Raw genomic sequence first — 14,346 nt, 5'->3', positions numbered from 1 at the left:
AGCCGCACGTTGTTCTTGCTGCTTTCTACAGATGTTCCGGCTGGGTAAGCAACCTCATCCCAGCTGTGCAGGTGCAAACCTCCGGCAGGCAGCTGAACGTGTTTTATAAAATCTTAAAATGCTTGAAGGCAATTTGCAGACACGACTATTTTCATCCAAGGCGCAGTCTTTTCTCCAGAATTTTTCTCCAGACATCCAAAAGCAATTTCAGGGGGCGTTTAATGAGAAGGCTGGGGGTCATCTGAATGTTCCGGCTCCACTGGTGGATCCTCACCCCGTGCCTTATATGTTGCTTGTTCTGATTGCAAACTTTTTTTTTGGAAGGAGACTATAATTTAATAAAATGCGCTGTTTATGGGGCTGCTGCTTGGAGACAAGCCTCTTACCCTGCAGCTGCATGAAAGGCATCGAACTCGGAAGCCGGGAGTGCCCTGTCCCCTCTGCTTTTGGGCTCTGAATGCCGTCTCACGGCTTGTTGCACCGCAATGAGATTTTTTTTTGCTTTCCCTTATCCTTCGGGAGAGGCCCAGAGGTATTTAAGAGCCCACATCCCGCATCAGCCCCGCTCCTGTATCTGAGGGGCACCACGGGCTGATCCCCGCCCCCGTCCTCTCCCAGCCCTGTCCTGATGGAGGGTTTATTAAACCCCGGGACTTTGCCGTTTGGGTGGGTTGGGGTTGAGGTTCTCCATCTCCCGGGCAGGCTGCCCGCGGGGGAAGGCGCCCAGCCGCCCGGCAGGCCCCGCAGGCCGCGCCGGGCCGGTGCTTGCGGGGGAGAAGCGGGCGGAGGCGGAGGAGGAGACGGTGGAGGAGGAGGAGGCGGGGAGATCCTTGAGGCGGAGCCGGGGCGGGCCGAAGGGGGAGGCGGCTGGAAAACAGGCCGGCGCTGGTTCTCGCCCCGCAGTGCCAGCAGCCGCCGCCGCAGCCGCGCCGGGAGCCGCCAGCCGCGGGGAGGGGAGCGAGGCGCTGAGGCGAGCTGGGCGGGCGGCAAGACCCCGTCCCCTCCGGCCACCGCAGAGAGAGGTACGAGGCGGGGCGAGGGGGGGTGGGGAGGCGGCGGCGGTCCCCTCCCCGCCTGCCAGGGGTCCGTCCCCCTCGGAGGGCACGGCGGGCGATGGGCCCCCTCAGCTCCCCGGCCCCCTCGTCCTCCCCTCGGCCGGCACCTGCCGCGCCCCGGCCCGGCCCTCGGCCACCTGGGGTTGTCAGCGCCGCCAGCGTCGAGGGGCTGGCGGGAAGGGCCAGCGCCCACCTCGGCAGCCGCCAGCCCGGCTCTCCTCCTCCTCCTCGTTTGGTGTCCACGGAGGGTTTGCAGCCCGCCGTGGGGAGAGGGTGGCCGGCATGGGGCAGGGCAAGGAGTGCTTGCCCGAGGGGCCTGGCCCTGTGCCCCATCCCGCGCACCCAGCCTCACAAATTTGCCTCATAAACGCTCATGAATCGCTCAAAAAATCGCTCATGACCCTCGTTCCTCAGTCCTGAGAAACCTCAGCCAGTGCCACGCTGAGCCCTGGCAGAGAGCGGGAGGCAGCCGGGTGGTGGCTTCATCGCCACCCGTGTTTTTTGGAAGGGACGGGTCGGGGAAAGGCCCCCTGGCCTCGCTGCAGGTGCGCAGGGCTCGGCTGAGGGCACGGGTGCGGGTGGCGTTGGGATATTTGGGTTTGTTTATTTATATTTTTTTTTTTTTTGCTCCTGCCCTGTATGTTTATGTCAGCATATTGCCCGCATGTGATGGGCGCCCGCTGCTGCCTTCTCTGCCTCGGCATTTGGGGTGATGACACGAAGAATAAAGGTTAAGTAGGAAAGTCACCATAATCTGATTGCGTGAGGTGGGGTGTAAATTACGAGCTGCGAAGGCTTGCAGTTCATTTACGTTTTGGTGTTTCTTGTTTACACAGAGCTGTTACATTACTGGGGGCTTGGCAGTTCCTGCCGATCTTATGTTTTCTGTCCAGTCCATTGACTTCTGTGGAATTGCTCCATCTCTTAAATCACTGTGGTGGATGAGAGATTAGTCCTGGACACGCAGTAGCGAAATGCATGAAACTAATTGTCAGTTACCGAACCTGACCTTAAAGCAAAGCTTTTTAGCAATTTACATCCTCCACCCCAGGAACACTGCTGCTCTGCTGTATCGCTGCTCTCTGATCACCCCTAAAAATCCTTTGCATGGTGTATAGGCACGCTGTCTCAAATCCCATGCTGGAGACAGCTGTAATTGCCCTGATATATTAGATGTAAACACAAGCTTTACGTAAAAGTGAAACCATATGTATCGGCTAATGTGCATCCACTCAGTGATCCTGCAGGGTTGAGTCCAGAGCTCTGTCCTTAGCTCACCCTGTTGATCCACTTTTCCCTTAGCCTGTACAACACGGTCCTGCTCCCAGAGTTACCAGACAGGTTTAGTGGAGGACGAGAAATCAGCCTAGGAGCATTTCTGTGCATTGTGCAAGAATGCTGTATGTTTTTATTCTTTTACAAATGTTGTTTTATTGACTTAGCGATAACGTTTTGCTCTCTTAGGTCCTTTTCCCTTTCCAGATTGTTAGCCCAGCACTTACTAATCTTTTATGGCACTGCTGTGGAACAGATGTATGTTGTTTTTTCAGTGAGTAGCAAGGTCTGTAGTTTCATCTGGCTTTGCCTCTAAAAAAGACAGTACTGTCTTTCCCTCGTTCCTCTGTTCTGCCCGTTGTGGACTGGGGAGCCGGACTGGGAAACAGGTTCAGATGACTACTGAGCTGGCAAAAACCCTATGATCTTAGCTCAGACTTAGTGCTGGGATCCAAATCATCGCATAACGACTCAAATGTTTACCTGGGCTTTTTTGGGTTTAGAGGAGCAGCTAGCTGGCATTTGGCTAAACTATATGTGGAAATAGGCACAGAGGTCTGGGTCTTTGAGTCCTGAAAACACCAGCAGATGTTGGGTGCTGTGGTCGTTTATCCTTCTCAGTCCTTTGGCTCATCAGAGAAGCTGCTGTTGAGCTGTACCATTCTGTGCCACGCTTTCTTGAAATGGCAGAGTGTGTGGGTGGAACATCACGAACACCCCACACGTGTCCTGGGAGCATTTGTCCTCATCTCTGCTGTTGCTGAAAGCACTCCTGGGTAGCCCTTTCTGGTTTTCACTTGAAGGGCTTTCTCTCTCTTGTGTCTCTCCCACCAAAATGTGTCTGAGTTCTGTCACAAGTTAACTGTGGTGACTCTGAAACACAATCTTTTCCTGGGGTGGGGGAATCTCAGTTGACTTGGTGTGGATGGAGAGGTTGAGGTAGAGTTTGGAAAGCTGTCTGAAATTGCAAACGTTCCTCACAAACAGTAGACTTAACAGTTTATGGGGTCCCTACAGGATGTTTTGGTCTAAAAGGTGCGATGGTGCTCTTTGACTGGTCTCCACCTTAGCCAAGTAGTATGATTTGGATTTTTCACAATCTTACATCTGCAAAAGGTAGTGGATTCCTGCCCATCTCAGCCTCGGAAGCTTGGAGGGGTATTCCTGCGTGTAGTGTATTCCTGCTGCCTGCTTACATAAGCATAGCTGCCTGTCCTCTCAACCCCAGTTATCTCACTTCATGTTTTCTGTGACTGTCATCCCACAGAAAAATAATCCCTGCTAATGAAATCTAAAATTCTCCATCTAGTTTCCTGCTGGCCCAAATGAGGGTTTAGGGAGAATAACAATTCTGACTTCTGAAGTATGTGGATTTACTTGCTTTGTACGATTGGGTTATATAAAAAAGAAATAGAAATTATTTTCTCTGTGCCTTTGACAAATATTAAAGTACAGCCTGTTGTATTTCACAAATCTAACTGCTGTCTCCTTCTCTCAGTAACCATAATTAACAGACCAGAAAATGGAAAAATGTAGAAATATCCTTTCCCACCAGCCACAAACATTATTCCTCTACAGAAGTTAATGAACTCAAGTCTATGAAAATTAAATAACTGAGTTTTTTAGCTCTGTTGTTGAGATAAAACATTGTGTCAGAGTGGTAAAAATAAATTAAGGAGGTATAAAGATTACCTCTTGTAAATGAAACGGGTGAAGAATGGATTTGAACTTGTCCTTCTCAAGAGAGTGTTTAAACCATTGGCTTAAGGATCTGTCCTGCCCTGCTTGGACACAAAAATTAATCTGTAGCACAGCAGTAATGTGGGAGAGTGACAGTAACCCACCATGGCTGGTGAGCAAGGTGCTCTCTCCTGGCTGGTGGGTGCTAGGGTTCAAATTCTCTTGCACCCCAAAAGTGCTAGCAGGTCTGTCATGAGGGAATAGAAGCATTACCATAAACCAACGAATGCAAATGATTCCTCATATTATGGACTCCTAAGAAGCAAAAAAGTTAACAAATGGCATCACAAAACATTGTGCTGTTTCCAGAACATGTTATCATCCTGGTTGTGTTCGTGTTGAGGGAACATGAAAATTTTCAGCCACCTTGATGATGTGTCCCATTTGCATCAGCTCTTGTTGATGTGTTGGCTTTGAAGTGTCCAGGTATTCCATGCTCCACGGAGCATGCATGTGGGTTTATGCACAGTAATATCACTTGAATTTATAGTAGTCTCCATGGAAATTGGTTACAAATCTTGCCTTTTTTTTTTTTTTCCAAAATCTAATGTTTTTGTGGTTTCTTTTTATTTTAAGAAAAGATTCCAGAAATACTGTGGGTGGGAATATGAACTACTTGGAAAACAAAAATTCGTGGTGACTTCAGTTAGCATCATGTGCATTGGGGTACCTGAAGAGCCTGTTGATGTGGTGCAGCTGTTTCACACGATGTGTGTCTCTGCTCTGGGCAGTAGCTTTGTGAGAATCTGAGTTTGAGGTGCTCTGTTTGTGTCTGTGTACAATTGTGAACATATTTTGGGGAGCCTGTGCGGTTCAGCTGCTCCTTGTATGTTCTGAGAGTCCACTGCAACCTGTGGTAAAACCTCTTGAGGTTAAACTTGACACGTGCAACTGTCTTTTATTAAGTAGGATATCATTAATTGGTGTTGCAGAGGTATTGCTCTTCGGCTGTGCTGGGCGTATGCTCTTTATAGAGTTCATGGCACCGTCCTTTACCTTCACCTGACCAGAGGGTGTCTGTCACATCACCAAAATATACAGCATGTTCTTTATTCATTGTATGGGGAGAAATGGCTTTGAGTACCAGAGCCAGCACCGTTGTGGGACGCTGAGGTAGGGACTGGGTTGGAGGCTGGTGGCATGGTGTAGGTGGTGGGGATTCAACCAGTAGCCTTATGCTGCCCACGCTGGCTGTGGATAACACAGCACACGGGGTTTTTATAACAACCTGTTTGCAGGATGAACCTGACATCGGCATGACACAGACCTTTGCTTTGGGAGATGCACTGTATGTATCGGTGACCTTTTCCTCTGGAGATCTTTAAATGCAGTGGATTTTTAAAAAGTGGTGTTGCTTTGTTGAGTTTTAAGCATGTCCTTCGTTTTAAAGGCAATTTTGGTGTGGTGTGGGTTTTTTTTTTGTGGTTTTTTTTTTTTTTTTTTTTGTGTGCCTACTGGAGTTTTTGTTTTGTGACGTCTTGGGGCCAGGGACATACGGTTGTAAGGATGGATACAGCAGGGAGTGTTTTGGCACTGAGGAAGGCCTGGGTTGCTCTTTGGGTAGTGAGATAAGCTCATTGGCAGGAAGGTAATGAAAAAGGGGTCGAAAAGTCCCTCCCTGCTGCTCACACTGGAGTTTGATCCCTGAGGTATTTCAGTTCTCTGCTACCAGGCCATCCTTTAAGGTTTTCTGCAAGTCTCGGTAAAACAAGACGGCTATTGTTAGTGCTCTCGGATAACTCAAAATGATGGTGGCTGGGAACTTGCTGGGTCTGAAGGAAACAGATTTTGCAGCCTCAGAGTAGTGATTTACACAGAGCTTTGGTTGTTGCATTCTTTCTTTGGAGCCATTTTCCATGTCATCATCTGAGACCACGTTTATCTCGCTTCTGAGAACAGGAGGACGGAGGGAGAGAGCTGGAGGCCATGGAGCGGATCAGTGGCAGAATGGAGGTCACAGTAAGGGAGGCAGATTCTCAGCTGTGGGGAGCTCAGAGAGCTGAATTGATGTAAATAAAGACTATTTCAGCTCATGGGGAACCTTTGGTTTTAGTCCCTTGCATTTCTTTTATCCAATCGGTCTTTGAAGAGCTGCAAAGTCTTTATAATGGCTTGAAAATGTCACTAAAATCCATTTTTTTTTTTTTTTTTTTTCCCCCAGTACCTACTGAGTTCAAAGGCAGGAACTACCTCTTAAGATATGAGAAAATATTTGCTTTCCTGGCTGACAAAGTAGAGAACTAAATGGAGGTAGATAACTTCTGAAGAATGGATATTTATTCATTTCTTCATCGTTCATTATTCTGCATAATGCCAGGGTTTTTTTAAGTGTGTCTGCTAGATTTAACTGAGTGGCATTTAACAGCGTAGGTTGCTGCATGTTTGGAATGATTGAAATATTGGACAGGATATGATGATGTTTGTGCACTTTGAGGAGAGGAGAAAAAAAACCCAACACTTTGATTTGGATTATTTCCATTGTGAAATACCTATTCAGGCTATCTTGTAGCTAATGTATCCAGAAAATACCTTGTGCTAAGCTAAGCAGGTAGTCCTGGTCTATCCCTAAGCTGGGAACTGCATAGGAAAGGAGGAGTTTCTTTCCCTTTCTAAATGCTCTGCTCAGTTTAATCCATTTTGCGGGACAGGTGGGAAATGGTTTTTCTCCCAAAGAGATTGTACAGGTGTAACATTCAAGTATACTAACCTAACGTTTTTGCTGGACAGATAGACATTTAGTCTAAAACTGAATTTAAAACTCTTTTGTCCCATGGGACATGCACGTTCCAGGATGTAGGTGTAACCTCCTGCTTTGATCTCCAATCTTCTTCTAACAGGATTTTCTTTTTTGGAATCAGTCACAGTTGTGATCCCAGAGGACTCTGCCAGGAAGATGCGCATCATTAGTGTGTCTGGTAATTGGTTCAACTTCGGTTCAACTCCTAAAAATCACAGACCCTTTAGGAAAGTCTGGGTTGCTGGAAGGAGCGTCGTTTTGCAAGGTACTGGCTTCAGCAGTGAAAGTTCAGAAGTGTTAAGATATTTTCACTGTGCTGTCCTATCTCTGACTGCTTGTTTCCTCTCTTGCATAACTGTTTTCCACCCCCATCAGACTTACATAAATTTAAGGTGCTACTTCTAGTGAAAGGGTTGGTCCTATTCTTGTATGTTCTGGTGTGACTGTGGGTGAGAGATCTTGATCAGGAAGGCCACACACCTGGCAGCAGATTATTACTTATTTTTTAGGGTTATTTTTCAGTTGGATCCAGTCCCTGGCCCGTCCCTGACTACTGCTGTCAGCGCTACACAGACAGTCAGGACTGTCCTTCTTAAGGATGGCGCAAATTTAGATCTAAGTTTCCTGGGATTGCAGAACTGTGCCCTCAGATGTGCTGGGGTGTACACACAAACACACATGAGTGGGTATTTCTGCCTTGGACTGCTTCTGTCAACTCGCTCGCTGCGTGCTTCCACATACAGACATGACTGAGAGCTTGGAGTTTTGCATTTACAAGAATGAGCCGGCAGGAGTTGTGGGGCACACACAAAGAAGCAAGAACTCCTAAAACCCCCTTAACTGCTGAAGTTGATAGCTCAAGCTCTAACCCTGAGATGAAGGTTAGTACTCTGGGGCTTGCAGTTTACACTCTGCTGCTTGGATGGTCTGATCTCACAGAACACTATGTGCCACTAATTAATGCTTGCAGAAGCACAGTGCTTCCAGTAATGTAGTAGACTAAATTAAATGTCCCTTTTATAGTCATGGGGAGCTCACACCATTGCTCCAGTTATACAATAGCATCTGGTGCCTCTATTTGGACTTTGAAGAGAACTTGACAAAGGGCTGAATGTGACAGTGGGCGTTAGAGTTAAGCACTGGGTCGTTACCCTTTTTGTCACCCTGTTCCCTTGGGGTGGGATCCAGGATTCTGTGGTGGGTTCCCTGCGTGGCACAGCGGAGCATTAGGAGACGTTCCAAAGTTTTGATGAGAGTGCTACATAAAGTCAGCTTTGCTCTCAATAGCTGGCTGCCACGGGCACGCCTGTAGGAAGCACTTAAGGCTACAGATCTTGGGAATGACCGAAAGGTCAATGCTAACTAGGTATCTCTGCATGAAGAATTTATGCAGGTGGGATTTCTCATGCCAGGCTCCCAGCGGAGTAGAGGGACAGGCAGTGCTGGAGAGGAGATGGGAGTCTGTAATGCTAAGTAGGTGATCTGCAAGCTTTTTTGTTGTTAGAAGCACAGACATTTTGCTCAGGGCTTCCCCAAAACATGAAAGAGATCCAGTCTTGAAAATATTACATGTGAAAATATTCCAGGGAGAACCAGAAGAATGGCCTAAGGAGGGGGAAAAAAAAAAGAGCTCCTCTGACTTCAGGGTGAGATGTAAAGGAGGCAAACTGGGAAGAAAAAGGGAAAAAGTGCAAATGGGCTCCTGTAAACAACCTTCCGTGCGTTGTGGGATGTGAGAATGACTGTCTCATTGGGAAGGCTGTGCTGGGGAGCTCCTGTTCACATGCCTGTTCCATAAAACCAACTGTTTGTGTTACCCCTGTATTGCTTCTCCAGGAACAGAAGAGAAGTTACCACGTGGGAGTGGGCAACTGCTGCATGCAGGATCTCACAGCATTTCTTCAACGTATTATGGAAATATTAGGGAAGCTTGTGTGCTCTGGGGCTGTTGCCGATATGTTCTGTTGTCATATTTCTGTTATAAGCAAAGAACAGCAGGGCCGGAAGGGACCTTAATAAGTTGTCTAATCTGACCTCCTGCCCCAAGACTGGGTCAGATCTATCTAAACTTTCCCAGCAGATTTTTGTGCAACACAGTTGTTAGAAGTCTCTAGTGATGGACTTTCCCCATCCTTCCTGGGTGATCTTTTAAACTCTTTAATTGTTCTTACCCTTACCAAAATTTTTCTAGTTTCTGACTGCAATTTCTTGTGCTACAGTTGAAAATTGCTGACCTCTTGCCCTTTTGTAACTGTACAGAGTGAGCTGTTCAGTCTTCTCTTTGCAACAGACTTTGGGAATGTCTGGGCCGTGTCTTTCTTGAGCTGCAGGGCCTAAAACTTGCCTGCAGTCCTCCATCTGGCACCTACCTGTACTGAGTCAACAGACACAATTTTGTGACGTTCATATGTAGACTTTGGGGTATGATGTGTTCATGTCTTTTTTTTTTTTCTGACAGCAGCACAGTTAAAGTGTTTTGTCATGGAAGGTTTCATTATGGTTTTGTCTCTTTACCTACTATAAAAACAGGGAACGTGCTCTTCTTGCTCAAGTGCCATCTTTTCCACAGGGATGTATTATGGATCTTCACCGACTGTTCCAGAATAGTGCCCCTCTGTTGTAAGGTGAAGGTCCTTTCCAGCTGCTCTTACTGAGGCTCTCCCCATGACTAGCTGGATTACAACCTGGGCAATTGTGCTCTCTTGATCAGACCTCTCAGCTGTAATTCACGAGTGATCTTCTATTCTCCCTCCCTGCAGTGGTTACGCTCTGTGCATCTGGTTTTGTTGGAATTGCCCGTTCATTTCTGTGAAGGATACAGTTATTCATGCGTTTCCAAAGCTGATAAAATGTGGCTGTGAAGATTATTCTGAGAGGAGAGGTAGCATTCAAACATGAAACGTGACAGAAAATGCAGCAGATGAGCACTAGAAACATTACTTACTGAGGTAAACTGGATAACATGCCAGCCAGCATTAAAGGAACAATTAACCATTTGCTGGAAGGTGATTGTTGTTTCATAGTTGTATTTTAGGAAAATTATTCCAAATGGCTGTCGTGTGACAGAGACAGATATCTGGGGGCTGCATGTCCATCTGGGTGAAGTAAATTTGGGTCTTGCTGCTTCCAGGTGGACAGATGTCCCCATTACACAAAACACTGTAGTTTGCATTCATTGACCTTCTTGTACACCACAGTTGTATATGTTTTGTCAGGTTTTAGGGGGTTCATTTTACAGGATACTCGGTGGAAGGTGGCAGTTTCATTTGAACTGTATCTAAGTGCTTTGCTTTGTAGATTGCTTCACTTTATTTTTTGGGGGGAAAAAATGAAAAAAATTGTCTGTGTATATTGTCTGTGTATAAATGCAGGCATTTTCTCACACCATTCAGTGTGAGAGAGTACGAAGTATGTATGAAAGGTATGTCTACATACAGAGAGCCTTTGTCCTGACACAACTGAAGAAGCTAACACCAAAATGAAGGCTGGTCTGGACAGGTCTGAAACACCTCTTGGCATCGATTTGTGTTTATTGCGGTGGGAACAGCAGGTAGGGAGGAGCAGTCTTGATTTGGTTTGTTTGAACTATCAGTACGTATCTTTGAATTCCTCACAGTTTTGTTGCAGAGCTTTTGTATGAGAACTTGTATAATGTGAGTCTCCAGTTTCTCTTGTTCTGTTTCAAATAGCAGTGAAAGCTCTAGTGTTTTCCTTCTTACTCTTTTTCTCCTTTAGTTAGAGATACAGGGATCTTTAGTCATGTGGAAAGTATTTTATTGACAGCTTTTGAGTCTAAAGTACTTGTTATCACTGAACAGGTGTAGAGTGCTGTAGGCTACTGGGCAAAATCCCTTGTTCAGTGTTTCTTCATAATTATTTCTTAGAACAGAAGAGTAATTTAGGTTGCATAGGACATCTGGAGCTCTCTCGTCTGATCTCCTGCTCCAAGCAGAGCTAGAATCTAAGTTAGATTTCTTGTGAACTTTTCTGATCCAGTTTTGGACCTTTTCTAGTCAAGTGTGGCAGGCTGATGTCATGCTTAGTGCTCTCATGATGAAGAATATTTTCCTCTTGTCTGATCAGAATTTCCCTTGCTGCAAGTGATGCCCATTGTTTCTTGTCCTTCTGCTCATACTCATTGAGAAGAGTCGGGCTGCATCTTCTCTGTAGCCCCCCACTTAGGTAGTTGGAGATAGAAATTAGATCCCCCATTAATTGCCTTTTCTCCAAGTTAAACAAACCCCATTCCCTCATTCTCATCTCTCACATCATGGGTTCCAGTGACCAGTGGTGCTCCACTAAACTCTGTCAAGTTTATCAATATCTTTTCTGGGAGCACAGCTGAATTAGACGGTGTTCCAGATGCAGCCTCCTCGTTGCCAAGAGGAGAAGAAAAGCCATTTCCCCGAGTTCTTGGCTATTGTCCTTCACAATACAGCCCAGCATGCAGCTGGCTTTTGTCACTGCAGGCATCCACTGCTGATTCCTCTTCACCTTACTGCCTACCAGGACTCCCAGGTGCTTTTCTGAAGAGCTTCTCCCTAGCCAGTTGGTTCCCAGTTTGTGCTGACAATGGATATTTTTTTGTCTGAGGTGCAGGACTTCATGTTTGTATTTCTCAGCTTCATGAGGTTTCCTTCAGCCTGTATCTCCAGCTTGCTGGGCAGTCCTGCCCTCCAGTGTATTGACCGCTCAACCCAGCATGGTGTTGTCTCTGAACATGCTGAGGGAGGTCTCCATTGCATCATCCAGGGCATTAATTAAGATATTGAACAGTGTCAGTACTGGTTGGTTGTTGAGGAACACCATTCATAAAGAGCTGCCAGTTAAGACTTCAGTCTGTTGGATGCTACCATTTGAGCTCAATGATCCAAGCAAATTTTAACCACCTTGTGTTCCACCCATCCAATCTGTATCTCCCTGTTTGTGGGGACAGGTTAAGTTTTTCTTGGGTCATCACTCTTTAAAAGATCTGCTAATGAGGGAGTTGCTTCAAAACAGTGAAAAAGTTGTGTTTGGACTGAGCTATAGGGAAGTGTGCTGGAAGAAGACGGGTGTGAAGTATTTTACCAACCTTTTTCTAGGTTGATAAGACCATGGACTCTTGTTCTTTCAATAAATTCATAGCCATTAGCTTCTTATTGAACAGAGATTAAAGCCAGAGTGTTAAACTCAGAAAAACTGAATCCTGAATTTTTCCTGCTGGATATAGGAAGAAGGAGGCTTCCTTCAGGCTGTGGCCTGCCTGCTTGCCTGGGCTAGTCTGTTCTTAGGAACATGTCTGGCTTAAATAGATCCAGCTTAATCTCACACCTGGTGTTTTTTAATTTTGTTGTTCTCCGCAAGATTCTCTCCAGTCCGCTTTTATAAAAAGCATATTAGCTGTAGAGCAGTGAGCGGCTAAGGGCAAAACTTTGAAAGCTAGGTGCTTTCCATGGATCATCACTGCAGGCTGAGGTTTGCCTTTATGCAGCTGTGGGACATTGTTGAACCTCACAATTGTACTATGACCTTCTAAAATGCCAGAGCCTTTTCTGGAATCTTGCTATATAGGAAGTTGCTCCCCATTTTTGCATTTGTACCTGTGACTTCTCTTTCTTAAGTATTTCTTCTTACTGATGTTGAACCAGTGTGTCAAGATCATTTAGAAATCTAAACCTGCACACCATAGTACTCGCAAATCCTCCCAGCTGAATCATCTGTTAGTTTTATCGCCATACATTCCAGTCTGTCATCCAAATTGGTAATGAAAATATTGCACAGCTCTTGTGCCTGGCTGGACCCGCTTTCCAGTGCCCTTTCAATTAGATAGCAAACCCTTGATAATTAATGTTCTGAGAACTATGTTGTCAAGCAGCCATTTTATGGTGATTACATCTAGTTCATGTTTTCTTAGCTGTATCTTATGGGAATGTCATGTGGGATGGTGTCAGGCTAATAAAGATTGCTTTTCTTGATATCCTTATCACTTCTGTACAGGCATACATTTTTTTTCCTGCTGATGCATAGGTCTTTTATTGTTCCATAGATTTGGGAAGCTAGATGGGACCTTAAAGGTGATGAGATCTGCCTTTGTCCACACTGAAAGCTTAAATGTGCAAGCCACACCAGATTTATCAGGACTTTTGTAATGGGACCGTTGCCATATGACAGCTCTAGGAGATCAAGAGGAAACAAACATCGTGTGTTTACGGGTCCCAAACAAAATTAAACAATTACCTGACTCCAGTCTTCAGAGCAGCCTTTGAACGAATCCCAACCCTTGTTCTGCAAGGGCAGAACGTGTCTAATCTTTACCAGATATCAGCCAACGGTTATCTGTGCCTACGTGCTGTTACTCAGATCTCATTAGCTATCTAATTGGATAATAGGCAGTACACTTCACAACTACATAAGTATATTAAGCTTAATCTGCTTTGGAGCAGGGAGGGGAAGATGCACTTGGTGACAAATGGACACAAGAAGCTGCACAGTGGAACAGCGGTGTAAATACGGTCCTGGCTCCCCATCACTTCCAGGAACTTTCTGCAGCAGAGGTGCTGTATGTCCGTAGCCTTTATGTTAATATTTGAGTCCCATAGCAGAGAGTTGCAATGCTTTCAGACTTTGCCCATGTTAGCCAGGAAATTTCACTTTTAAAAACACAGTTCTAGTGGTTAAATACCTTTCAGAGGTGTCTTCTAATAAAACATGCAGGATAACTTCATCTCTGGTTTTAAATACAATGTGATATAACAGAGAGATGCATCCTATTCATGTGTGGGACACCTGGATTTTGCAGGAGGTTCCTGGTCCTAAAGCTTGTTTCCAGCATGTGAAAAAGACGCAGAGTGGACAGGACCAGAGAACTTGCACAGGGGTTGGCGTGACCTGTTCTCTATATGGAAGAGAGAAGCTGTTTGGTTATGCTAATACTCTTCCTTTTTTTTTTTTCTGAGAAGATGCAGTTACTTCATTTATGGATTTCAAAACTTTTGGAGTAGATTGGTTCTTTCAATGGCTGAAAAAACAAAGTCAGACTCTTGTAGAAGATGTGTGTTTATATTTTTCCTGGCAGCTAGTGTATTTATGGACAGGTGTGGATATGAGCAGATTTCACAAATTGTTACCACCTATTATATTCTCAGGAGAAGGTATGCAGGGGATGTTTTTGGGTACAAAAGATGCGTCTGCCAAGGGGATCTTTAGCTCAAGGTAATGGGAAAGTGACTATGTGAAACATGTCCTGTCCAAATGTTTTGTGAATTCCCTTGGGATCAATGGAGGGTTTTGACACAAGGCTCAAGTTGAGCCCAACTTTTGGCCCTGTATCTTGAGTGAGGTGCCTAGGGCGTTTCACTTATAATCTACTTACCTCATCTAAAAAGTATCTTCAGCTTGTCATTCTGTCCAATATCTGTCTGTAGTAGGCAGAAAAGATAGGAGTAGACCTCTTAATCTTTAAGTGTCTACTGCAAATGTAAACTCTGTTAAGTGTGTTTATCACTGAGCAGCTCATTTACCAGCTGTGCAGAGTACCTTGTGGTACATTTATGTGGG

General features: G+C 45.5%; 1 protein-coding gene across 1 annotated transcript in view; it reads left to right on the top strand.

The window, feature by feature from the left end:
• Positions 1 to 875: 875 nt before the first annotated feature.
• SMOX (spermine oxidase) overlaps positions 876 to 14,346 on the top strand; it is a 55,085-nt gene continuing 41,614 nt past the window's right edge. The window contains exon 1 of the mRNA XM_054202588.1: positions 876 to 1,022. The gene's annotated coding sequence lies outside the window, so the exon portion shown is untranslated. The remainder of the gene's footprint in view (positions 1,023 to 14,346) is intronic.

The sequence above is a fragment of the Rissa tridactyla genome, chromosome 5, assembly GCF_028500815.1.
Source record: "Rissa tridactyla isolate bRisTri1 chromosome 5, bRisTri1.patW.cur.20221130, whole genome shotgun sequence".
NCBI classification, from domain to species: Eukaryota; Metazoa; Chordata; class Aves; order Charadriiformes; family Laridae; genus Rissa; species Rissa tridactyla.
The sequence above is the reverse complement of the archived record's forward strand: the minus strand, read 5'-3'. Positions and strand labels throughout refer to the sequence as shown.